At 48.7% G+C, this 24,895-nt stretch overlaps 1 protein-coding gene across 4 annotated transcripts in view; it reads right to left on the bottom strand.

Moving 5' to 3' along the window:
• FLT3LG (fms related receptor tyrosine kinase 3 ligand) overlaps positions 1-24,895 on the bottom strand; it is a 262,486-nt gene that overhangs the window by 95,370 nt on the left and 142,221 nt on the right. The gene's annotated exons all lie outside the window — the stretch shown is intronic.

Here is a 24,895-nt window from a genome sequence, read left to right on the forward strand (position 1 = left end):
AGATCATTAGCATAAAGTGTGATAACAAGGGAGCAATTGATCTTTCTTTTAGCACAAAGCATCATGTACGGTCTAAGCACATTGCTATAAGACATAATTTCATTTGTGAGTTGCTGGAATACAAATCCGTCAATGTGGAATATGTTGCAAGTGAAGAAAATATTGTCGACATGTTGACTAAAGGACTGTCATCATACTCGCCACTTGAATTCCTGATGAAATGTGGATAGAATATGGTTTAATGTTGATTTATTCTTACTGTTTTTGCTTCACGTTATGTTTTCAGTTACAGGAGTGACTTTATTAATTTGTTTGATAAAATGTCATGTTCTTTAAACTTGTGACCGGAAAAAGTCTTGAGCTAGGGGAAGTGTTAGGATATGGTGCGCTCTGTACCTGTCTCCTTCTGTGTACCAGTCTATGGGAGCATCCCCTAGTGCAGTGATGGCTAACCTTGACACTCCAGCTGTTGTTGAACTACACATCCCAGCATGCCCTGCATCAGTTTTGCTATTTGGCCATGCTAAAACTGATGCAGGGCATGCTGGGATGTGTAGTTCAACAACAGTTGGAGTGTCAAGGTTAGCCATCACTACCCTAGTGTTAGACTTCTAGTGCCAGGAGTCACTGGGAGGTGGAGTCTTATAATGTAGTTCCTGTTCCTCCATCTCAGAGAGAGTGAGGAGAGTGTGACACACAGAGACAGAATCCTGGTGTACAAGGGTGCAGAGCTGAGACCGGGAGAGAATCTCAGCTACAGAGACTCACAGTGTTCCAGTGCATCCCGCATCATCTTCTCTACAGTTTGCAGACTGCACAGCTGTGCAATCCTCCATGCTTTACCACCACAGACATCTCCTGATAAGTACCACTACCTAGTGCTGTTACCTTGTGTGATATATGGGCTCCTGATTACAGATATGAGTATTACATCCCTGTCACCTGTGTACACTAAATAAACCTGCATTACTGTTTAAGTCACTAAGTGTGTAGACTGACATCACTGCACCAGATAGCCTAGAACACTCTGCCAACAATATACACCATTGGTTTAAATTTAATATACACAATCCATACATCAGGGGCGTTTTAAGAGAGGAGGGGGCCTGGGTGCAGACTCCGGTTGGGCACCCTTCTCTCCACAGTGCCATATGCTCCGGCATTGTGCCAGAGTCTACTGCGCATGCGCAGGTCTACGGAAACTAATCACCTACTGTGCATGCGTGGCGGCCATTTTGGGAATGATTTTTGCCAAGGCTGCAGCGCCTGTCACGGGACTCCAGGAAGGTAAGTATTAAAACAACATGGGTGCAGAGTGTGCGGTGTGGGCCCCCCCTGCACCCATGATAGAAACGCCAATGCCATAAATCCTAACATGACCCATTCCAGGAGGGACAAAATGCTCTCTACCTGGACTATCCTCTTAATATATGATTGCAATCACCTGTGTTGAAACACCTTTTTTAGCAATTGAATAGTTCAACGCAGGTGACACCAATCATATATTAAGAGGGAAGTCCAGGTAGAGAGCATTTTGTCCCTCCAGGAATTGGACATTTTGGTAGGTATGCACAATCTAATATACAACACTCCCCCACCCCCATACCAGGGCCCCCCTGTCTTAAGTGCCCCGGGTACTCCCAATGCTTAATCCGGCCCTGCAATACATACAACATGGGGTGTGGAGATGGAATTCTGGACTATTCATAGCTGAGCGTTTTCAGAGATACAGTATGTCTTATTTCTGATCTCTAGCACCAAGGACAGGACTGGTCTGCACTGATAGTAATGGCGGTTACTTTCACAAATGGGTGGATGGAATGGTGTAGTCCATACTTGTCAACATTTTGCCTGCCCTCCCCTCCCCCCTTTCTTCCAGGAGGGGGCAGCCACATCAGCACTACAAGGGCATTATGCAGCAGAAGTGGGTGGAGCTGTGGGAATGATGTCATGTTTGTGCCCAAATGGTCTGACACCCACAAGACAATGCTTTGATTACTAGCATTGTGAATCAGAGGTCGGGACCACGATGACGTGATTCAATACGGCACACCATGTGGAAGCAGATTGTGTACAGGTCTGAATCAGGCCCACAGTATCCTCCTCTCTCCACATGGACAACTGAGACATGTCATTATGCCCCTATCATCTCATCCCCTCCTAACCGTCCTGATTTTAGTAGGACAGTCCTGCTTTTCAAGAGCAAAGCTGCGATGAATGGATACCGTGCACATGGCAACGCCACCGGACCACAATGTCACACTCCCTTCTTCGCCCTGATCCCAACCTCTCCAAAGTTGGGAGTTATGACATAATAGTATGGTATACAATATTTGGGAACATGGGAAGGCTTGCTGTGGATTATGCGATTAGTATCGCAAGGGGCAGCTCTATCCGATAGGAGCTGGCCATTGAGATGGTGACCGGTACCTGGACTTCCAGGTTTTTGTCCCGGGAGTCCATCTGCACATGCATAGAGTGATGCGACTGCCACAGGGGATGCTGGGAGGTTCTTTCTGACAGCACCGATGCAGAATGAAGCACAAAGGCTTATATAGGGTAATTGCAGCTTTTACTGGCATTACCCTCCGCATCGGCATTTGCAGAGTAATACTCTGGTATTGTGCAATTGTACTTGGGAGTATGAGTATACAGTATGTTCTGTGGAGGAGCAGCTTGGAGGACAGTTAGTACTGTGTAAGTACAGTGCAATTAGTACTTTGAGTAACTATGAGATTTGATAGCGATACAATGCCATTTGTGATATAGAGTCAGGGGCGTCGGAATGGGAGGGGGGGGGGGCAAGGAGGCAGCTCGCTTCCCCATAACTTGAGAGAGGCGCCATCCACACGGACCTGCACTCCTGTGCAGCCACCAGCTTCAGCGCTGCCCGCGCTGCTGTATTAGTCCGGCACTGTTACTATAATATTACCCAGCGACAGAGCCACGATGCAGGGAGGCACTGGCCTGGAAAGGCGATCTCCACGCTGCTGACTGGCAGTGGCAAGCTACAGCAGTGCAGGAGGGAGCGGAGCACTTCACCGCGATCCCCCGGCTGGGTCCTCTCTCCCCCTCTCCCTCAGAGGCGGACAGCACTATTTGAACTAGCGCTAGGTGAGGCATGGGGGGGGCAGATATTTACTAAGCCAGCTGGTGAATGCTGAGGGGCTGGGCCAATTAAAAAAGCAGGCGCACGTACAGCTGAGAGTGGGACTGAAGACTAGTAAAGAGGGGAGTTTACAGGAAGCACAGGGTCTCCAGGGGCCCAGCTGGTGCTGATGTTCATGGCTGCAGACATCTTTGGGTAAGAAGGAGCAGCTCGGAGCTGGGATTCTCAATGCCAGTGGCCCCCTCTTCCAGCGCTTTACTATTATATGCAGATTGGAGTTACCGGCATGGGAGTTGTATGCCCCCCCTCCCCCTCCTCTACTCTGGAGTAGCAGCCTTGCAGAGGAATTGTTAGATCTCCCGACAAGCTCAACTTCCTCTCCTCACTCCTATGCATGTAGCTCCACCCCCAGGTCTCCTGCTTCTTTGTCCTCCTCCTCCCCCTGCTTCCCCTGGCTGGACTGGATAGAGCCTCTCACAAGATTCCCATGTGTGCCTCTTTCCTCTATGTCCCCATGTCTGCCTCTTTCCTCTATGTCCCCACATGTGCCTCTTTCCCTATATCCACCTGTCTGCCTCTTTCCTCTATGTCCCCATGTGTGCCTCTTTCTTCTATGTCCCCATGTGTGCCTCTTTCCTCTATGTCCCCATGTGTGCCTCTTTCCCTATATCCACCTGTCTGCCTCTTTCCCCTATATCCAGATGTCTGCCTCTTCCCCCTATATCAGCTATGTTTCTGCCACCCCTCCAACTGTGCCTCTATCCCTCCCCCTTTATGCCTCAGTCCTCTTTCCCATTAGTGCCTCTGCTCACTCTCCTATATACTGTACAGGGGCTCTACCAGGTGTACAGGTGCTCTACCAGGTGTAATGTGTAACGGGCTCTACCAGGCATAATGTGTAATGTGTAAGGGGCTCTACCAGGCATAACGTGGAACATGTAATTGGCTCTACCAGGCATAATGTGTATATTGGTCTCTACCAGGCATAATGTGTACAAGCAGCTCTACCAGGTGTAAATGTGTACAAGATGCTCTAGCAGGCATAATATGCATAATGGGCTCTACCTGGCATAATGTGTGTAATTGGGCTCTACCTGGCATAATGTGTATAATGGGATCTACCAGGCGTAATGTGTATAATGGGCTATATCCAGCGTAATATATATAATGGGTTCTACCTGGCATAATGTGTATAGGGGCTCTACCAGGCATAATGTGTACAAGCGGCTCTACCAGGCGTAATGTGTGTAATGGGCTCTACCTGGTATAATGTGTATAAGGGGATTTACCAGGTGTAATGTGTACAAGGGGCCACTCCCAGCTACTCCATAGAATCCCAAACAGGTGCAAGAGACCTGTCTGTGGTGGCCAGGAGCTAGGGGTGCCAAACTGAGATTTTATCTAGGCCCCACACCCCCACCAAAAAAAATCTGACACCCCTGTATATAGTCTGCATTTTTAACACATAAGACACAAAATGTGTTTAATGTTGTTTGTAAGGGAGTCTGAGACAACCACACACACACACACACACACACACACACACACACACACACACACACGCAAACATATGATTAAGGTACAGGTTAACAATTCAGAGTAACAGAACATTGATGTGTGTTTTATCGTACCATCGTGGTACTGTTTATTATATGAAAAAATAAATAAAACTCCAGCACAAGAAAGAGTAAACGATTGGACTTTGATGTTTTATCAGGTTAATTATGTTTGTGACACAAAAGTTGTGCTCAAATTACCCCTACTCACCAATAAGGAGTGCTACTAAGTATGTTGGGACTGTTCCAAAACTTTTCACAACTGGTTATCAAATAATTTTTGTCGACCTTTGAGCTGCCCCACCGGTACATTTTTATTCATGATATTTAGGACGAGAGTTAGGGTTAGACTGCTGGAGGACACAGAGTTAGGCACTTGCATGGTTAGGGTTAAGCAGCTGGAAGACCCAGTTAGAGTTAGGCACTTGGTGGAGTGTTAAGGTTAGACTGCTGGAGGACACAGTGTTAGGCACTTGGAGGGTTAGGGTTAGGAAGCCAGAGGACCCGGTTAGGGTTAGGCACGTGGTGGAGAGTTAGAGTTAGGCTGCTGAAAGTTAGGATGAGGCACTTCGAAGGTTAGGTAACTGGAGGACACAGGGTTAGTCACTTGGAAGAAGGTTAGGGTTAGGCTGCTGGAGGACACAGGGTTAGGATCTTGGAGGGTTAGGGTTAGGCTGCCAGAGGACACGGTTAGGGTTAGGCACTTGGAGGGTTAGGTAGACACAGAGCCGGCCCTAAGCATAGGCAATCTAGGCAAATGACTAGGGCATTTGGTATGCCTATGGGTATCAGCAGCTTCTGCTGATTAAAATGATATGCGGCATGCCTATATTCTGTGTGTAGCATTTCATATGCAGATACAGCCACAGTTGCACACAGAATATAGGCATGCCACATATAATTTCTCTAACGTCCTAGTGGATGCTGGGGACTCCGTAAGGACCATGGGTAATAGACGGGCTCCGCAGGAGACAGGGCACTTTAAGAAAGAATTAGGAATACTGGTGTGCACTGGCTCCTCCCTCTATGTCCCTCCTCCAGACCTCAGTTTGAATCTGTGCCCGGACGAGCTGGGTGCACCTTAGTGAGCTCTCCTGAGCTTACTAAATAGAAAGTATTTTGTTAGGATTTTTTTATTTTCAGAGAGATCTGCTGGCAACAGACTCTCTGCTACGTGGGACTGAGGGGAGAAAAGCAGCCCTACTAACTGCGGATAGGTCATGCTTCTTAGGACACCTTTAGCTCCAGAGGGATCGAACACAGGAACGCACCCTTGGTCGTCCGATCCCAGAGCCGCGCCGCCGTCCTCCTCGCAGAGCCAGAAGCCGGCGTGAGAAGCAAGAAGACGTCAAAAGCGGCGGCAGAAGACTCCAGTCTTCATATGAGGTAGTGCACAGCACTGCAGCTGTGCGCCATTGCTCCCACATTAAACCCACACACTCCGGTCACTGTAGGGTGCAGGGCGCAGGGGGGGGGGGGCGCCCTGGGCAGCAATTAGAGACCTCTTGGCAAAGTGGCATATATACAGTTGGGCACTGTATATGTGCATGAGCCCCCGCCATTATTTTACACAAAATCGCGGGACAGAAGCCCGCCGCTGAGGGGGCGGGGCTTCTTCCTCAGCACTCACCAGCGCCATTTTCTCTCTACAGCTCCGCTGAGAGGAAGCTCCCCAGGCTCTCCCCTGCAGATTCACAGTAGAAAGAGGGTAAAAAGAGAGGGGGGGCACATAAATTTAGCGCAAAATCAGTATATACAGCAGCTACTGGGTAAACACTAAGTTACTGTGTAATTCCTGGGTCATATAGCGCTGGGGTGTGTGCTGGCATACTCTCTCTCTGTCTCTCCAAAAGGCCTTGTGGGGGTTCTGTCCTCAAATAGAGCATCCCCTGTGTGTGTGGTGTGTCGGTACGCTTGTGTCGGCATGTTTGCCGAGGAAGCCTATGTGGAAGCAGAGCAGGTGCAAATGAATGTGGGATCGGTGCCGACGCCCGATTGGATGGATATGTGGAAGGTTTTAAATGATAATGTTACTTCCTTGCATAAAAGGTTGGATAAAGCTGAAGCCTTGGGACAGTCAGGGTCTCAACCCATGCCTGATCCTACAGCGCAGAGGCCGTCAGGGTCTCAGAAGCGCCCACTATCCCAAATTGTTGACACAGATATCGACACGGATTCTGACTCCAGTGTCGATGGCGATGATGCAAAGTTGCAGCCTAAAATGGCTAAAGCAATCCGCTACATGATTATAGCAATGAAGGATGTATTGCACATCTCAGAGGAAAACCCAATCCCTGACAAGAGGGTTTATATGTTTGGGGAAAAAAGGCATGAGGTGACCTTTCCCCCTTAACATGAGTTAAATGAGTTATGTGAAAAAGCTTGGGAATCTCCAGATAGAAAAATGCAGATTTCCAAACGGTTGCTTATGGCGTATCCTGACCCTGGGGCATATAAAAGACGCTGTCCTATATATGAGAGATGCCCAGAGAGACATTAGCCTACTGGGCTCTAGAATAAATGCAATGTCGATTTCTGCCAGAATGGTCCTGTGGACTCGGCAATGGACAGGTGATGCCGACTCAAAAAGGCACATGGAGGTTTTACCTTATAAGGGTGAGGAATTGTTTGGGGACGGTCTCTCGGACCTAGTTTCCACAGCTACGGCTGGGAAGTCAAATTTTTTGCCATATATCCCCTCACAGCCTAAGAAAGCACCATATTACCAAATGCAGTCCTTTCGATCACAAAGAGGCAAGAAAGTCCGAGGTGCGTCCTTTCTTGCCAGAGGCATGGGTAGAGGAAAGAAGCTGCACAATACAGCTAGTTCCCAGGAACAGAAGTCCTCCCCGGCTTCCACTAAATCCACCGCATGACGCTGGGGCTCCACAGGTGGAGCCAGGATCGGTGGGGGCACGTCTCCGAAATTTCAGCCACCAGTGGGTTCGCTCACGGGTGGATCCCTGGGCTATACAGATTGTGTCTCAGGGATACAAGCTGGAATTCGAAGTGATGCCCCCTCACCGTTACCTCAAATCGGCCCTGCCAGCTTCCCCCATAGAGAGGGAAATAGTGTTAGCGGCAATTCACAAATCATATCTCCAGCAGGTGGTGGTAAAGGTTCCCCTCCTTCAACAGGGAAGGGGTTACTATTCCACAATGTTTGTGGTACCGAAACCGGACGGTTCGGTCAGACCCATATTGAATTTTAAATCCCTGAACATTTACCTGAAAAGGTTCAAGTTCAAGATGGAATCGCTCAGAGCGGTCATTGCAAGCCTGGAAGAGGGGGATTTTATGGTGTCTCTGGACATAAAGGATGCTTACCTGCATGTCCCCATTTATCCCCCTCATCAGGAGTACCTCAGATTTTTGGTACAGGACTGTCATTACCAATTCCAGACGTTGCCGTTTGGTCTGTCCACGGCACCGAGAATATTTACCAAGGTAATGGCAGAAATGATGGTGCTTCTGCGAAAGCAAGGAGTCACAATTATCCCATACTTAGACGATCTCCTCATAAAGGCGAGGTCCAGAGAGCAGTTGCTTATCAGCGTAGCACACTCTCGGGAAGTGTTGCAACAGCACGGCTGGATTCTGAATATTCCAAAGTCGCAGCTGATTCCTACGACGCGTCTGCCCTTCCTGGGCATGATTCTGGATACAGACCAGAAGAGGGTTTTTCTCCCGACGGAGAAGGCTCAGGAGCTCGTGACTCTGGTCAGAGACCTCTTAAAACCAAAGAAGGTGTCGGTGCATCAATGCACGCGAGTCCTGGGAAAGATGGTGGCGTCATACAAAGCCATTCCCTTCGGCAGGTTCCATGCGAGGACTTTTCAGTGGGATCTGTTGGACAAGTGGTCCGGATCGCATCTTCAGTTACAGCGGCTGATCACCCTATCCCCCAGGGCCAGGGTGTCTCTTCTGTGGTGGCAGCAGAGTGCTCACCTTCTCGAGGGTCGCAGGTTTGGCATTCAGGACTGGGTCCTGGTGACCACGGATGCAAGCCTCCGAGGGTGGGGGGCAGTCACACAGGGAAGAAATTTCCAGGGTCTATGGTCAAGTCAGGAGACTTGTCTACACATCAATATCCTGGAACTAAGGGCCATATACAACGCCCTAAGTCAAGCGGAGCCTCTGCTTCGAAACCAACCGGTGCTGATTCAGTCAGACAACATCACCGCAGTGGCTCATGTAAACCGCCAAGGCGGCACAAGGAGCAGGGTGGCAATGGCGGAAGCCACCAGAATTCTTTGCTGGGCGGAGAATCACGTAAAAGCACTGTCAGCAGTGTTCATTTCGGGAGTGGACAACTGGGAAGCAGACTTCCTCAGCAGGCACGACCTCCACCCGGGAGAGTGGGGACTTCATCAAGAAGTCTTCACACAGATTACAAGTCGCTGGGAACTACCACAGGTGGACATGATGGCATCCCGCCTCAACAAAAAGCTACAAATGTATTGCGCCAGGTCAAGAGACCCTCAGGTGATAGCTGTGGACGCACTAGTGACACCGTGGGTGTTCCAGTCGGTTTATGTGTTTCCTCCTCTTCCTCTCATACCCAAGGTGCTGAGAATCGTAAGAAAAAGAGGAGTGAGAACAATACTCATTGTTCCGGATTGGCCAAGAAGGACTTGGTATCCGGAACTGCAAGAAATGCTCACAAGAGGACCCATGGCTTCTGCCTCTCAGACAGGATCTGTTGCAACAGGGGCCCTGTCTGTTCCAAGACTTACCGCGGCTGCGTTTGATGGCATGGCGGTTGAACGCCGGATCCTAGCAGAAAAAGGCATTCCAGATGAGGTTATTCCTACGCTAATAAAGGCTAGGAAGGACGTGACGGCTAAACATTATCACCGTATATGGCGAAAATATGTTGCTTGGTGTGAGGCCAGGAATGCCCCTACGGAGGAATTCCAGCTGGGCCGTTTCCTTCACTTCCTACAGTCGGGAGTGACTTTGGGCTTAAAATTGGGGTCCATTAAGGTCCAGATTTCAGCCCTATCCATTTTCTTTCAAAAGGAACTGGCTTCTCTTCCTGAAGTTCAGACGTTTGTAAAGGGAGTGCTGCATATTCAGCCCCCTTTTGTGCCCCCAGTGGCACCTTGGGATCTTAACGTGGTGTTGAGTTTCCTGAAATTACACTGGTTTGAGCCACTTAAAACCGTGGAGTTAAAATTTCTCACGTGGAAGGTGGTCATGCTATTGGCCTTAGCTTCGGCTAGGCGTGTGTCAGAATTGGCGGCTTTGTCACATAAAAGCCCCTATCTGGTTTTCCATATGGACAGGGCAGAATTACGGACTCGTCCGCAATTTCTGCCAAAAGTGGTGTCATCTTTTCATTTGAACCAACCTATTGTGGTGCCTGCGGCTACTCGGGACTTGGAGGATGCCAAGTTACTAGATGTAGTCAGGGCTTTGAAGGGTTATGTAGTCAGAACGGCTGGAGTCAGGAAAACTGAGTCGCTGTTTATCCTGTATGCATCCAACAAGCTGGGTGCTCCTGCTTCAAAGCAAACTATTGCTCGCTGGATCTGTAACACGATTCAGCAGGCTCATTCTGCGGCTGGATTGCCGCCTCCAAAATCAGTAAAAGCCCATTCCACAAGGAAGGTGGGCTCTTCTTGGGCGGCTGCCCGAGGGGTCTCGGCATTACAGCTTTGCCGAGCAGCTACTTGGTCGGGTTCAAACACTTTTGCAAAGTTCTGCAAGTTTGATACCCTGGCTGAGGAGGACCTTGTGTTTGCTCATTCGGTGCTGCAGAGTCATCCGCACTCTCCCGCCCGTTTGGGAGCTTCGGTATAATCCCCATGGTCTTTACGGAGTCCCCAGCATCCACTAGGACGTTAGAGAAAATAAGATTTTACTTACCGGTAAATCTATTTCTCGTAGTCCGTAGTGGATGCTGGGCGCCCGTCCCAAGTGCGGACTTCTTCTGCAATGCTTGTATACAGGTTATCTGATGCTCTGTTGTTGTTCATACTGTTAACTGGGTAAGTTTATCACAAGTTATACGGTGTGATTGGTGTGGCTGGTATGAGTCTTACCCTGGATTCTAAAATCCTTTCCTTGTACTGTCAGCTCTTCTGGGCACAGTTTCCTTAACTGAGGTCTGGAGGAGGGACATAGAGGGAGGAGCCAGTGCACACCAGTATTCCTAATTCTTTCTTAAAGTGCCCTGTCTCCTGCGGAGCCCGTCTATTCCCCATGGTCCTTACGGAGTCCCCAGCATCCACTACGGACTACGAGAAATAGATTTACCGGTAAGTAAAATCTTATTTTTAATCAGCAGAAGCTGCTTGTGCATCCTAGCTACATAGCAATGAAAATAAGATGCATTTTCATCAAAAATAGGTGCCCGACGTTAGCATTGAGGCAAGATTTATGAGGACACATCTGTATCCAAGCAGAAGCAGAGGTCAGTGTTAGCGGCCATGTGAGTGCTGTGTGCGGTGGGTTGGTTGTGCAGTAGTGTTCGGCATATGTGTAAGGGGCATTATGTGTGTCATGTGTAAAAATGCATTAATAATGTACAGCAAATGTGTAAGGGGCACTATGTGTGTCAATACGTGTATAAGGGCATTAATAATGTGCGGCATATGTGTAAGGGACATTATGTGTGAAAGGGCATTAATAAAGGTTGTCATAATGTGTAAGGCGCATTGTGTTTATAAGGACATTAATAATGTGTGTCATATGTGCAAGGGGCATAACTGTGTGGTATTATGTGTATAAATGCATTACTAATGTGTGGCATTATGTGTATAAGTTGCTCTACAGTGTGGCGTAATGTATAGAAAGGGCACTACTGTGATGTCTAATGTGAATAAAGAGCAATATGGTGTGGTGTAATGTGAATAAGGAGCAATTCCGTGTGGTGTAATGTGAATAATGGGCACTACTGTGAGGAGTAATGTATATAAGGTATAGTGGTACTACTGTGTGATGTAGCGTGAATTAGGGACACTATCCCATGATAAAATGTGAATAAAGTGGCATTACTGTGCTGCGTAATTTGAATTGGGGGTACTATTGTGTGGCCATGCCCCTTGCCAGCAAAAACACACCCCTTCTTTGGGCTGTGCACCGAATCTGCACACTTTTCCTATTTAAAATATAGGGAGTAGGAAAACTTCAAATAAGGACTGCTATGGGTGAGGGGTGATGGTGCTGGGAAAGGGGTGCACTAGGCAGAACTAGCGGTGGTGCTAGGGGGCACCAGCCAAAATCTTGGCTAGGGCATCATATTGGTTAGGACCGGCTCTGGGCAGACGGAGGACAAAGTTAGGGTTAGGCACTTGGAGGGCTAGGGTTAGACAGCCGGAGGACACGGTTAGGGTTAGGCACTTGGAGGGTTAGCCAGACGGAGGACAAAGTTAGGGTTAGGCACTTGGAGGGCTAGGGTTAGGTTGCAGGAGGGGCGGTTAGGATAAGACACCAGGGGAAGGGATAGGGTAAGGCACCAGGGGAAGGGATAGGGTAAGGCACCAGGGGAAAAGTTAGGGTTAGGCACCAGGGAGAGTGTTAGGTTTAGGGTTAAAATAACACAAAAACAAGTGTCTAAATTTTTGTGTCGACCTACTGACTGTCTATCCAGACACTGTAAATCCTTTGATCCATACTCGTGCATAATTAAGCTTGAATCAAGCAAGTGCAGATGGTCTTTCCTTTGTAACATATGGTAAACCATCATGACAGTCACAGTGGCAGTACCTTTATACAGTAGCAGATACCAGCCAATATTATTAGAAAAAAGCTATGGAACAAGACATTTCTTCAAGTCTCTAAAGTTGTAACCGGTGGATTCCAGTGGCAAGAAAAATAGTGCAAGACCTTTGGTTATAAAAGCTGTAGTTTACTGAATAACTGAAGAAAAGGCAAATAAAGATTCCCGGTCAGAAGACAGACTCGGTCAGTATTACAAAATCATAGTTACTAAACTAGGCCTGGCCAACCTGTGGCTCTCCAGCTGTTGTGGAACTACAGGTCCCAACATGTTCTGGCACAGTTTTGCTTTTAGGGTATGCTAAAACTGTGGTACAGCATGCTGGGATGTGTAGTTTCACAACAGCTGGAGAGCCACAGGTTGGCCAGGCCTAGTATTAGGCGTCTCCCGCAGAAACCGGGAGAGTAGGCAAGTATGAGTATGGGAAATACACTTGTTTCGTTGTGCAGAGTATTAAGGGAGTAATAAGTAAGCTCAGGAGCATTTTAAGAGAGGAGGGGGTTGGTGTGCAGACTCTGGATGGGCCCCCTCCTCTCCACGGCGCTGTAGGCTCCGACAATGAGCCGGAGTCTACTGCACATGCGCAAATCTCCGGTAACATGATGCCCGCCATGGGGGGGGGGTCATTCCGAGTTGTTCGCTAGCAGATTTCGTTTGCTGCGCTGCGATCAGGCAAAAAAAGGCACTTCTGCGCATGCGTATGCTGCGCAATGAGCACGCGCATCGTACTATTACAACGAACATTGTAGTTTCACTCAAGGTCTAGCGAAGCTTTTCAGTTGCACTGCTGGCCGCAGAGTGACAGGAAGAGGGCGTTTCTGGGTGTCAACTGACCGTTTTCAGGGAGTATTCGGAAAAACGCAGGCGTGGCAGGAAAAACGCAGGCGTGGCTTGGCGAAGGCAGGGCGTGTTCGTGACGTCAAAACAGGAACTGAACAGTCTGAAGTGATCGCAAGCGCTGAGTAGGTCTGGAGCTACTCTGATACTGCACAAAAAAATTTTGTAGCCGCTGTACGATCCTTTCGTTCACACTTCTGCTAAGCTAAAATACATTCCCAGTGGGCGGCGGCATAGCGTTTGCACAGCTGCTAAAAACTGCTAGCGAGCGAACAACTCGGAATGAGGGCCATGGTCCGAAGCATGCGCGGTGGCCATTTTGGGACAGATTTTTGCCACGACTGCTGCGGCTTCAGCGCCCGTCGCGGGACTTCAGAAAGGTGAGTTTTAACACAGCATGGGTGCAGTGTGGGCCCCCCCTGGACCCAGGGGCCCGTGTGCACAGCACACATGGCACCCATGGTAGAAACGCCAATGAGTAAGCTCTGACACCTGGTGCCTACCGACATCAGCAGGACGTATGCCAGACGCATGCCAGAAGCAGAATGGAATCTTGCCCAGCACCGAGCGCAGGGCCGTGTTTGGAGGTGTGATAATAAATAGAGACTGCAGCTTTCATTTACTCAGGAGTGACACCGGCCTAACCCATATATTAAACAACCTAGGGAAGATCAGAGTTTTCACAGGCCCTTTGCCAAACAATCATACTCCTATCTTTATTGCCCTTACGATGGATATCTGTGTTGTTTTCTATGTATTCATGTTCTATATGAGTCATTCATGAATCAGTGCTGCTTTGTGCACATACAGCCTAGTGCAGCGATCTAAGCACATAAGCAGAGATTAGATGCAATGGCATCTAGTTGTGTGGCGTGTGCCCATGGTTGGCTACTAGTCATCATCACCAGCGTGAACGTGCCCTATTCTAGGTACACAAATGTACACCTCCAAACAGGCGCACAATGCTTACATCCAGGTCTGCATAGCCCACATACAGATGTGTTCTTATACACCTATCCTAAAATCGCGGCAATTACCCTCACTTGGCACACCGCAGACTATGTGACTCAGCCGCGCCATGCATAAAAAATAGGATTTTGAATACCTACCGGTAAATCCTTTTTCTCGTAGTCCATAAGGGATATTGGGGACAGATTAGTACGATGGGGTATAGACGGGTCCAAAGGAGCCAGTGCACTTTAAATTTCTTCAACTGGGTGTGCTGACTCCTCCCCTCTATGCCTCCTCCTACAGCTCAGTTATAGGTAAAACAGTGCCCGAAGGAGAATGACATACTTGAGAGAAGGAACATAACAACAAGAAGTGTGGTGAGATTTACACACCAGCACACCAAAACATAACCAGGCCAGCAACAGCTGGCACCATTAACAACAACAGCTGAACAGGTAACACATAACAGAGAACCTGCAGAAAGTCACCGCACAGAGGCGGGCGCCCAATATCCCTTATGGACTACGAGAAAAGGATTTACCGTTAGGTATTCAAAATCCTATTTTCTCTAACATCCATAAGGGATAACGATGGGGATGTCCCAAAGCTTCCAGAACGGGCGGGAACGTGCGGAGACATCTGCAGCACCGCCTGCCCAAACTGGGTATCCTCTTTGGCCAAGGTATCAAACTTGTAGAACTTCACAAAGGTGTTCTTCCCCGACCAGGTAGCAGCTCGGCATAGTTGGAGGGCCGAGACTCCACGGGAAGCCACCCAGGAAGAGCCCATCATTCTGGTAGAGTGGTCCTACAGAGACTGTGAAACAGGCAAGGCTGCCGACGCATAGGCCTGTTGGATAGTAAGCCTAATCCAACGTGCAATAGACTGATTTGAAGCAGGACAACCCTTTTGCCACGCATCATACAGCACGAGCAAGGAATCCGTCTATTTGATCCGAGCCATCCTCTTAACATAGGTCTTCAAGGCTCGCACTGCATCCAATGCCTCCGGAGGAGCAGAAGTGTCAGAACTGGACGGAATCACAATATGTTGATTCAAGTGAAACGCGGAGACCACCTTCGGCAGGAACTGCTGTCTAGTCCTGAGCTCCGCTCTGTTCTCGTAAAAGACCAAGTATGGACTTTTGCACGACAAAGCCCCCAATTCTGAGACACGCAGGGCCAGTAACATCACCGTTTTCCACGTGAGGTACTTATCTTCTACCATCATCAGAGGTTCAAACCAGGAGGACTGTAGAAAGCTTAACACTACATCCAGATCCCAAGGTGCCGTAGGTGGCATAAATGGAGGTTTTATGTAAAGCACCCCTTGCAAGAAGGTCTGAACTTCCGGCAAGAGAGCCAACTTCTTCTGGAAGAAGATGGAAAGAGCTGAAATCTGGACCTTAATGGAACCCAGACGTAAGCCTTTATCCACTCCAGCCTGCAGGAACCGTAGGAACCTTCCCAAGTGGAATTCTGCAGGTGGATATGTGCGTTCCTCGCACCAAGAAACATATCTCCGCCAGATATGATGATAGTGTTTTGACGTCACAGGTTTTCTGGCTTGCACCATAGTGGCAATGACCTTTTTGGATACCCCCTTTGTGAGCTAGGATGTTCAGCTCAACCTCCATGCAGTTAAATGAAGCCACCGTAAGTCTGGGTAGACGAATGGCCCTTGTTGAAGAAGATCCCTTCTTAGCGGTAGAGGCCAAGGGTCCTCTACGGACATGTCTAGAAGAGCCGCGTGTCATGATTGGACGCCATTCTGATGCCAGAATTATGCATAACTGCAAATAATATTGTATTGATCAATCTCTGCAAATGCCCTGTGTGTGGTTATGTATAAATCCTGTGTGAAAAGGTCATAGGAGACTTCAGCCTGATGATCCAGGCTATTTCAAGTAGGAATAGGCCTGTTAATAAGTAGTGTGATATCAATATAGATGATACCAGGATATCCGAGTGATGTATCAATGGATGTGATGCCAATGCATCTGGGTTTTATCGAAATGGGCATGATTGAAATTTGTATTATTCCAATTGATGTATCAATGTACCATTGTATTATACCAGTCAAGTGTCTTTGCATGTTAAATGGTAGAGACTTAATTGATCTGCTTGTATAGAGCTGTTTACAGTACAGAGGTGTCAGATACCCTTTGATGCAGTGACCCAGAGATGGTTGGAAGAATGTATTTGTAAGTTGTAAAAGAGCAGGATGTGTACACAGGCATAAAAGATGAGAAGAACCAGAAAGGTGCTAAGCCCTTCCTGACTGGTTTGTAAAGGATATTTATCCAGGCCTTATTTCTGCAGTTGTAAACACTAGCTCAGAGCTTCAAACAAGCAATTAAAAGATAAGGCAATTTGGCCTGCTAGTATTTCTCAAGGTGGGTACACACTGGTAGATATATCTGCAGATCAGATGATCAGCAGATATATCTATGGACGGATCGGGCAGTATGTTGAGCATACACACTGCCCGATCCGTTGGGAACTGACGTCATGAACTGGGTGGGCGTGTACACATGGCCGCCCGGTTCAGCTGTCAATCACCGCCGGCTGCCGCAGCATGTGTACGTACACACACAGCGACGCGCCAATATATCGGTAGATATATTGGCCATCGGCTGTGCTGCGGGGCCGACGCGATACGTCTGTGAACGACGGAGTTCACAGACGTATCGGCCGTACACACTGGCCGACGGACCTGCAATATATCGGCCAGTATGTACCCACCTTTAGAGACCCCACAGTATAAGTTATAACAGTGTCTTAGTATGATTGATAAATCTGATTGTCCAGCTTCAAAAGGAAGGGGAAGAGTAATTAGCCATCCCCTGTGTATTTGACCAAGAGACCCCATGTCACAGTTATGTTTACACAAGAACTATGGCAAGAGCTTCAAAGGAGAAGACGAGAGGTTGGAAAGCCCAGTATGAGCTGACACTCAATACCTTCTCTGGCTTTGGAAGGGTTAAAAAACAAACTCTCCAGGAGGAGGGGGGCTGAACGGGCAACCTAAGTTTTAAATAGGAGAAACACAGGCTGCAAAGCATGCATTATCAAGGAAGCGAGTCAGGAAAGCATCCTGGCTCTGTAATGTCCCGAATATCTGAAGAGGCTTCACTTCATCCCATTGTTCCACTGTGCATGTGATAGGATCGGTGGGTTTTATCTCCCTATTCTCTTTTTTCTTGAAGTTATCTTTACTCGTGTGACTTTTTACTTTTTATCATTATATCTTTATAACTATATATCTATTCTAACTTTCTTTTCTAAAACATAAGCTTTGAAGTGTTTTACTTAAATTAAAATCTAATTTTAGATTTGGTTTCTGTTGTGTATCCAACCCAACTCTCTGAAAGAGGCGTTACCAAAATATTAATAATTCTATGTCACATAGCCGCGGCCGCCGCGCTTACCTCTCCGGGTGCGCTGGGTCGCCTGGCGGTCGTCCCCGCTGGTGGGCTCTGGGTCCCGGCGTCCGTTGCCGCTGGTCCCGGCGGTCTTCCGGGGAGTGGGCGCCGCCGGCGCGTCCGGCGTCCACGGAGATGGGTGGGCGACGTCATCGGATCTCCTCTCCCCGCCAATCAAACCGGGGCGGGAAGTTTAAAAGCAGATGCCGGGCAGAGCCCCGGCGCCTGAGTATCTTCTATTTCCCAGAAAGTGGACTCCAGTGCTTCAGCCTGCAAGGGTTTCCTACTGCTGCTTTGAAACTCCAGTGTTCCAGCGTGCAAGTGTCTCCCATTGCTACTTCAGGATTCCAGCGTGCAAGTGTCTCCTACTGCTCCTTTGACTCCGGTGCTCCAGCATTCAGCGTGCTCCTTTGCTGCACAGACCTCTGATCTTCCAGCATCCTGTGAGTGTCTCAGTAACATAGACACCAGTGCAACCAGCATTTAGCGAGACTTTCTACCAAACGAACTCCAGTGCTTACAGTGTTCAGCGTGTCTTCTAGCCGTAACAAACTTCAGTGCTTTTACCGTTCAGTGTGCTTCAGCAACGCTCATGATTATTTGTCACTGTGTGCTTCAGCAACGCTCACAATCATTTGTCACTGTGTGCTTCAGCAATGCTCACAATCATTTGTCACAGTGTTCTTCAACGTCGCTCACAAATCCGCTAATTCTGTGCTTTCAGCATCGTCCTTGAATCCCGGTCTCTGCGCTTATCAGCCTTATCCTCAGTACTCTTCAGCATCACTCGCAGTATTCACCAGCACCGTTCTCAAGTCCTGTCTTTCAGGTGGACTCCAGTATCCGTCACGAACCTTGTCTGCCGCTAAGTCCTGCATGAAGAAAACCTACATTCGGCCATCTCTACTTCGGCCCAGCTGTGGTTCCCCTTCCCGGTCACCGGAAGAACCCCCGAGTTCACAACACTTTCAACCCAGGTCAGTGATAGTTTACTCAGGACCCATAGACCCGGGGGATCGGAACACAGAGTCGAGCGCCATCCAAAATTTGGCTTCCCGAGTTCAGAGTCAGGAGGCGACACAGGGCCAGGTGATGCAGTATCTCCAGGAATTGTCCGGTCGATTGGATCAAATTCAAGCATCCTTAGCTTCGGTAATTCCGGTTCCAGTTCCCGTAACCGCTCCAGTTGCCGTTTCCAATAATGTCCAACCTTCGGCTGGTACCAGGTCACCCCTTCAGCTTCCTACTCCTTCCCGCTATAATGGGAATCCAAAGAATTACCGTGGTTTTTTAAACCAGTGCGAAGTGCACTTTGAGCTTCTCTCACATAATTTCCCTACGGATCGGTCTAAGGTGGCGTACATTATTTCCCTGCTCGAAGGTTCAGCGTTGGATTGGGTGTCTCCACTGTGGGAACGATCTGATCCATTGGTTTCCAACTAGACCGCCTTCAATACCAGAGATGGGCATTATGAATATCTGGTAATGCCGTTCGGCCTCAGCAATGCTCCTGCCGTTTTCCAGGGATTCGTTAACAAAATCTTCCGAGACATGTTATACCAAAGTGTAGTGGTGTATTTAGACGACATTCTGATTTTTTCCAAGAATCTTGCAGAACACAGGACACAGGTCAAAGAGGTACTTCTCCAACTACGAAAGAATCGTCTCTACGGCAAGATTTCCAAATGTACTTTTGAGGTATCTTCAATTCCGTTCCTGAGTTATATCATCTCGGGTAAGGAGCTTCGCATGGATCCGGAAAAACTCACTGCCATTCGTGATTGAACTCTCTCTTTGAAAGCAGTACAAAGGTTCTTGGGCTTTGCAAATTACTACAGTAAATTCATTAGAGGTTTTTCCACCATTGTTGCACCCATTACCGCATTGACCAAAAAAGGTTCCAACCCGAGTTTGTGGTCTTCCGAAGCCGTGGAAGCTTTTGCCCAGTTGAAATCAGCTTTTGTGTCAGCTCCGGTACTCCAACAACCAAATTTCGAAGAACCGTTCTTCCTGGAAGTCGATGCTTCCTCAGTCGGAGTCGGAGCCGTTCTTTCCCAGTACTCTTCGGATAAGAAATTGCATCCATGTGGTTTCCATTCTCGTAAGTTCTCTCCTGCTGAACAGAACTACACTATTGGAGATCAGGAACTTTTGGCAATAAAATCCGCCTTGGAAGAATGGAGATATTTATTAGAAGGTGCCAAACATCTGATTACTATTTACACCGATCACAAGAACTTGTTGTACATCAAAACCGCACAATGCTTGAATCCCCGTCAAGCTAGATGGGGGCTCTTCTTTACTCGATTCTCTTTTGTTATTAAGTACCGGGCCGGGACTTTCAATACAAAAGCTGATGCTCTGTCTCGTTCTCTAACTGCCTTGGATGAAGAGAATTCCTTTGAGAAGGGTTTAATTCTCAGTCCAATCTCCATTTCCGCAGCTCCCACTTCTCTAGGTCCTCCTCCTGGAAGAATGTCCGTACCAGTTGAATTCCGACCAAAAATACCGCAGTGGGCCCATATCTCCAAGTTCTCCGGGAATCCGGGGGTCCAAAAAATGTTCGAATTCCTGCGAAGGTCTTACTGGTGGAACACCATGAGGAGGGATATACAAGATTATGTTAGTTCTTGTCCATAATGCACTCAGCACAAAACTTGCCGTCTGCTTCCTGCCGGATTGCTTCGACCTCTGTCCATTTCTAGGAAACCCTGGACCCATATTTCTATGGACTTCATTACTGAGTTGACCCTCTCCAAAGGTTTCAATACCATCTGGGTGATCGTTGATCATTTTTCGAAGATGGTACACTTCGTTCCGTTGACAGGTCTACCAACGGCTCCTAAATTGGCTTCACTATTTATCCAGGAGCACTTTCGTTTGCATGGGTTACCTCAGAAGGTGGTCTCAGATCAAGGGGTACAGTTCACTGCAAGGTTTTGGAGAGCTCTTTGTTCGGCTCTACAAATTAAACTCAAATTCTCTTCTGCTTACCATCCTCAAACAAATGGACAAACTGAACGAGTCAACCAGGATTTGGAGACTTTTCTCCGCGTTTATCTCTCTCCTTCACAGGACGACTGGGTGGAGTTGTTACCCTGGGCGGAGTTTGCCCATAATCATCTGTTTCACTCCTCCACTGGCGAGTCCCCGTTCTTTATCAATTATGGATTCCACCCACGAGTTCCAGAATTACCAATCCTTCCGTCGGAAGAGGTTCCTGCTGTAACTTCCACTCTACAACACTTCAGTCAAATCTGGAGTAGGGTTCATGCTAACCTCAAGAGAGTCTCTGTCCGATACAAATTCTTTGCGGACAGGAAACGGCGGGCCGCTCCTCAATACAAGGCTGGTGATAAGGTATGGCTCTCCACCCGCAACCTCCATTTAAAAGTACCCACTATGAAATTTGCTCCAAGGTTCATCGGTCCTTACCCTGTTTTACAAATCCTGAATCCTGTTGTCTGCAAATTGGGTTTGCCCTCTCACTTTCGTGTACCAAATTCTTTCCATGTTTCTCTTCTTCGTCCACTTATCCTAAATCGTTTCCATTCGGAGTCTTCTAGTCCAACCTCGGTGGAGACCGAATCTGGAACAGAATTTGAGATCAAAACTATACTGGACTCTCGTTACTATCACAAGAATCTACAGTATTTGGTAGAATGGAAGGGTTATGGACCTGAATAAAGAAGTTGGGTAAAGGCTTCTGAGGTCACTGCTCCTCGACTAGTTCAGATCTTCCATTCTAGACACCCAACGAAACCAGGAAAGTGTCCAGGGGACACTCCTAGAGGAGGGGGTACTGTCACATCGCTGCGGCCGCCGCGCTTACCTCTCCGGGTGCGCTGGGTCGCCTGGCGGTCGTCCCCGCTGGTGGGCTCCGGGTCCCGGCGTCCGTTGCCGCTGGTCCCGGCGGTCTTCCGGGGAGTGGGCGCCGCCGGCGTGTCCGGCGTCCACGGAGATGGGTGGGCGGGTGACGTCATCTGCTCTCCTCTCCCCGCCAATGAAACCGGGGCGGGAAGTTCAAAAGCAGACGCCGGCAGAGCCCCGGCGCCTGAGTATCTTCTCTTTCCCAGAAAGTGGACTCCAGTGCTCCAGCCTGCAAGGGTTTCCTACTGCTGCTTTGAAACTCCAGTGTTCCAGCGTGCAAGTGTCTCCCATTGCTACTTCAGGATTCCAGCGTTCCAGCATGCAAGTGTCTCCTACTGCTGCTTTCGACTCCGGTGCTCCAGCATTCAGCGTGCTCCTTTGCTGCACAGACCTCTGATCTTCCAGCACCCTGTGAGTGTCTCAGTAAAATAGACACCAGTGCAACCAGCGTTTAGCGAGACTTTCTACCAAACGAACTCCAGTGCTTATAGTGTTCAGCGTGTCTTCTAACCGTAACAAACTTCAGTGCTTTTACCGTTCAGTGTGCTTCAGCAACGCTCACGATTATTTGTCACCGTGTGCTTCAGCAACGCTCACAATCATTTGTCACCGTGTGCTTCAGCAACGCTCACAATCATTTGTCACCGTGTGCTTCAGCAACGCTCACAATCATTTGTCACAGTGTTCTTCAACGTCGCTCACAAATCCGCTAATTCTGTGCTTTCAGCATCGTCCTTGAATCCCGGTCTCTGCGCTTATCAGCCTTATCCTCAGTACACTTCAGCATCACTCGCAGTATTCACCAGCACCGTTCTCAAGTACTGTCTTTCAGGTGGACTCCAGTATCCGTCATGAACCTTGTCTGCCACTAAGTCCTGCATGAAGAAAACCTACATTCGGCCATCTCTACTTCGGCCCAGCTGTGGTTCCCCTTCCCGGTCACCGGAAGAACCCCCGAGTTCACAACACTCTCAACCCAGGTCAGTGATATTCTAGGTGCAGGCAAAAGCCATAAGTTTGCCTTGGGTCATACCCTAAACGTTTGTACTTTGGCTGGTGGCAGTGACCATGTTGAAATTAACGCACACGCTCAGGTATCCAGTAGCGGTGTCACGTGGCAGGGATTTGCAAACTGGCGTATCTGGGGAATCGCCGTGCCTAGGATCGTGACACCGCGTACCATGCTCTTCAGGGCCAATCCGGGGCAATCAAGATTGCTTCCACTCTTTGATGTCTGATACGCTTGAGCACCCTCGGGATCAGCGGAATCGGAGAAAATAGGTAGACCAGCTGGTAAGGCCAAGGCGACGTCAGCACATCCACTGTGCTAACCTGAAGGTCCCTGGTTCGTGAGCAGCAGCAGTGAAGCTTCTTGTTGAGGTGAGAGGCCATCAAGTCGATCAGTGGGCATCCCCACCGATCGATGATTTGTTGAAACACCCGAGGGTGTAGTCCCCACTCCCCCGGGTGGAGGACGTGGTGACTTGGGAAGTCCGCTTCCCAGTTGTCCACTCCCGGAATGAAAATTGCGGACAGTGCTCTTGCATTTCTTTCTGGCCAGAGGAGTATTCTGGACACTTCTCACATGCAGGCCCTGCTTTTTGTCCCTCCTTGTCGATTAATGTACACCACCGCCGTGGCATTGCCCGACTGCACCTGGATCGCCTGATCTTGGAGCAGAGGGGATGCCTGAATCAGAGCATTGTGGATAGCCCAAAGTTCCAGAATGTTGATCGGAAGTAGGGCCTCTTGGGCAGACCACCTGCCCTGGAACTGCGCCCCCTGGGTGACAGCTCCCCATCCTCTCAGACTCACATCCGTCGTGAGGAGGATCCAATCCTGAATTCCAAAGCGTCGTCCTTCCAGCAAGTTAAAAGACTGTAGCCACCACAGGAGAGAAATTCTGGCCTGGGGTGACAGCCGAATCATCCGGTGCATCTGAAGATGGGAACCGGACCACTTGCTCAGGATGATCAATTGGAACGGTCTGGCATGAAACCCTCCGAATTGAATCGCCTCGTACGAGGCCACCATCTTTCCCAATAATTTTATGCAAACATGAATGGAGACTCGAGCAGGTTGGAGTACCATGCGAACCATTTCTTGAAGAGTTTTCACCTTTTCCTCTGGGAGGAACACCTTCTGTGCTACAGTATCCAGTAGCATTCCCAGAAACAGGAGTCATTGAGAAGGTTCCAGGTGGGACTTCTGCAGATTGAGTATCCACCCGAGGTGAGACAGAAGTTGGATAGTGCGATCTATATGGAGCAATAGAAGCTCCCTGGAACTCGCTTTTATCAGGAGATCGTCCAGGTATGGAATTACATTTACCCCCTGGACCCTGAGCTGAAACATAATTTCTGCCATCATCTTCATGAACACCCTCGGAGCTGTAGACAGGCCGAAGGGTAACGCCTGAAACTGGTAGTGATCGTTCAGTAGGCAAACCTCAGATAGGCCTGATGAGGAGGCCAAATTGGGATATGTATGTAAGCATCCTTGATATACAGGGACACTAGGAATTCCTGCTGTTCCAGGCCTGCGATCACCGCTCTCAAAGATTATATCTTGAATTTGAAAATCTTCAGGTAAGGATTCAAGGACTTCAGATTCAGAATGGGTCTCAAAGACACGTCTGGTTTTGGTACTACAAACAGACTGGAGTAGTAACCCTGTCCTTGTCATAGTAGGGGTACTGGAACAATGACCTGGGACTGGACCAACTTGTTTATGGTCAGTAGTAGCGTACCACGCATACTTTCCAAAGCTGGTAAGCCTGATTTGAAAAATCATTGGGGAGGGTTACCGTCAAACTCCAGCTTGTAACCCTGAGAGATAAGGTCCCTCACCCAAGCATCTTGGCAGCAACCGTCCCAGATGTGGCTGAAGTGACATAACCGAGCTCCCACCATGAGATCCCCTCGGGGTGGGTGGGTACCGTCATGCTGAAGCCTTTGCGGAAGCAGAACTGGTGTTCTGGTCCTGAGATCCAGCAACGGCTGGTTTCTTAGGTTTTCCTCTGGAGCCTCTAGCTGCATTGGAGGCCCTCTGACCCTAGATCGAAATCTGAAGGACTGAAAGGACTGTGTAGACGGTCCAGGATAGGTACGTCTATCAGGTGGAGCCCTCGAAGGGAGAAACATGGATTTTCCAGCAGTAGCTTTGGAAATCCCTGCGTCCAATTCACCTCCAAAGAGCCATTCACCTGTGAAGGGAAGAGACTCCACATTGCGTTTGGAGTCAGCATCAGCAATCCACTGACATAACTAGTGATGTGCACCGGACATTTTTCGGGTTTTGTGTTTTGGTTTTGGATTCGGTTCCGCGGCCGTGTTTTGGATTCGGACGCGTTTTGGCAAAACCTCACCGAAAATTTTTTGTCGGATTCGGGTGTGTTTTGGATTCGGGTGTTTTTTTTCAAA

Source organism: Pseudophryne corroboree, chromosome 10 (assembly GCF_028390025.1).
Source record: "Pseudophryne corroboree isolate aPseCor3 chromosome 10, aPseCor3.hap2, whole genome shotgun sequence".
Classification (NCBI taxonomy): domain Eukaryota; kingdom Metazoa; phylum Chordata; class Amphibia; order Anura; family Myobatrachidae; genus Pseudophryne; species Pseudophryne corroboree.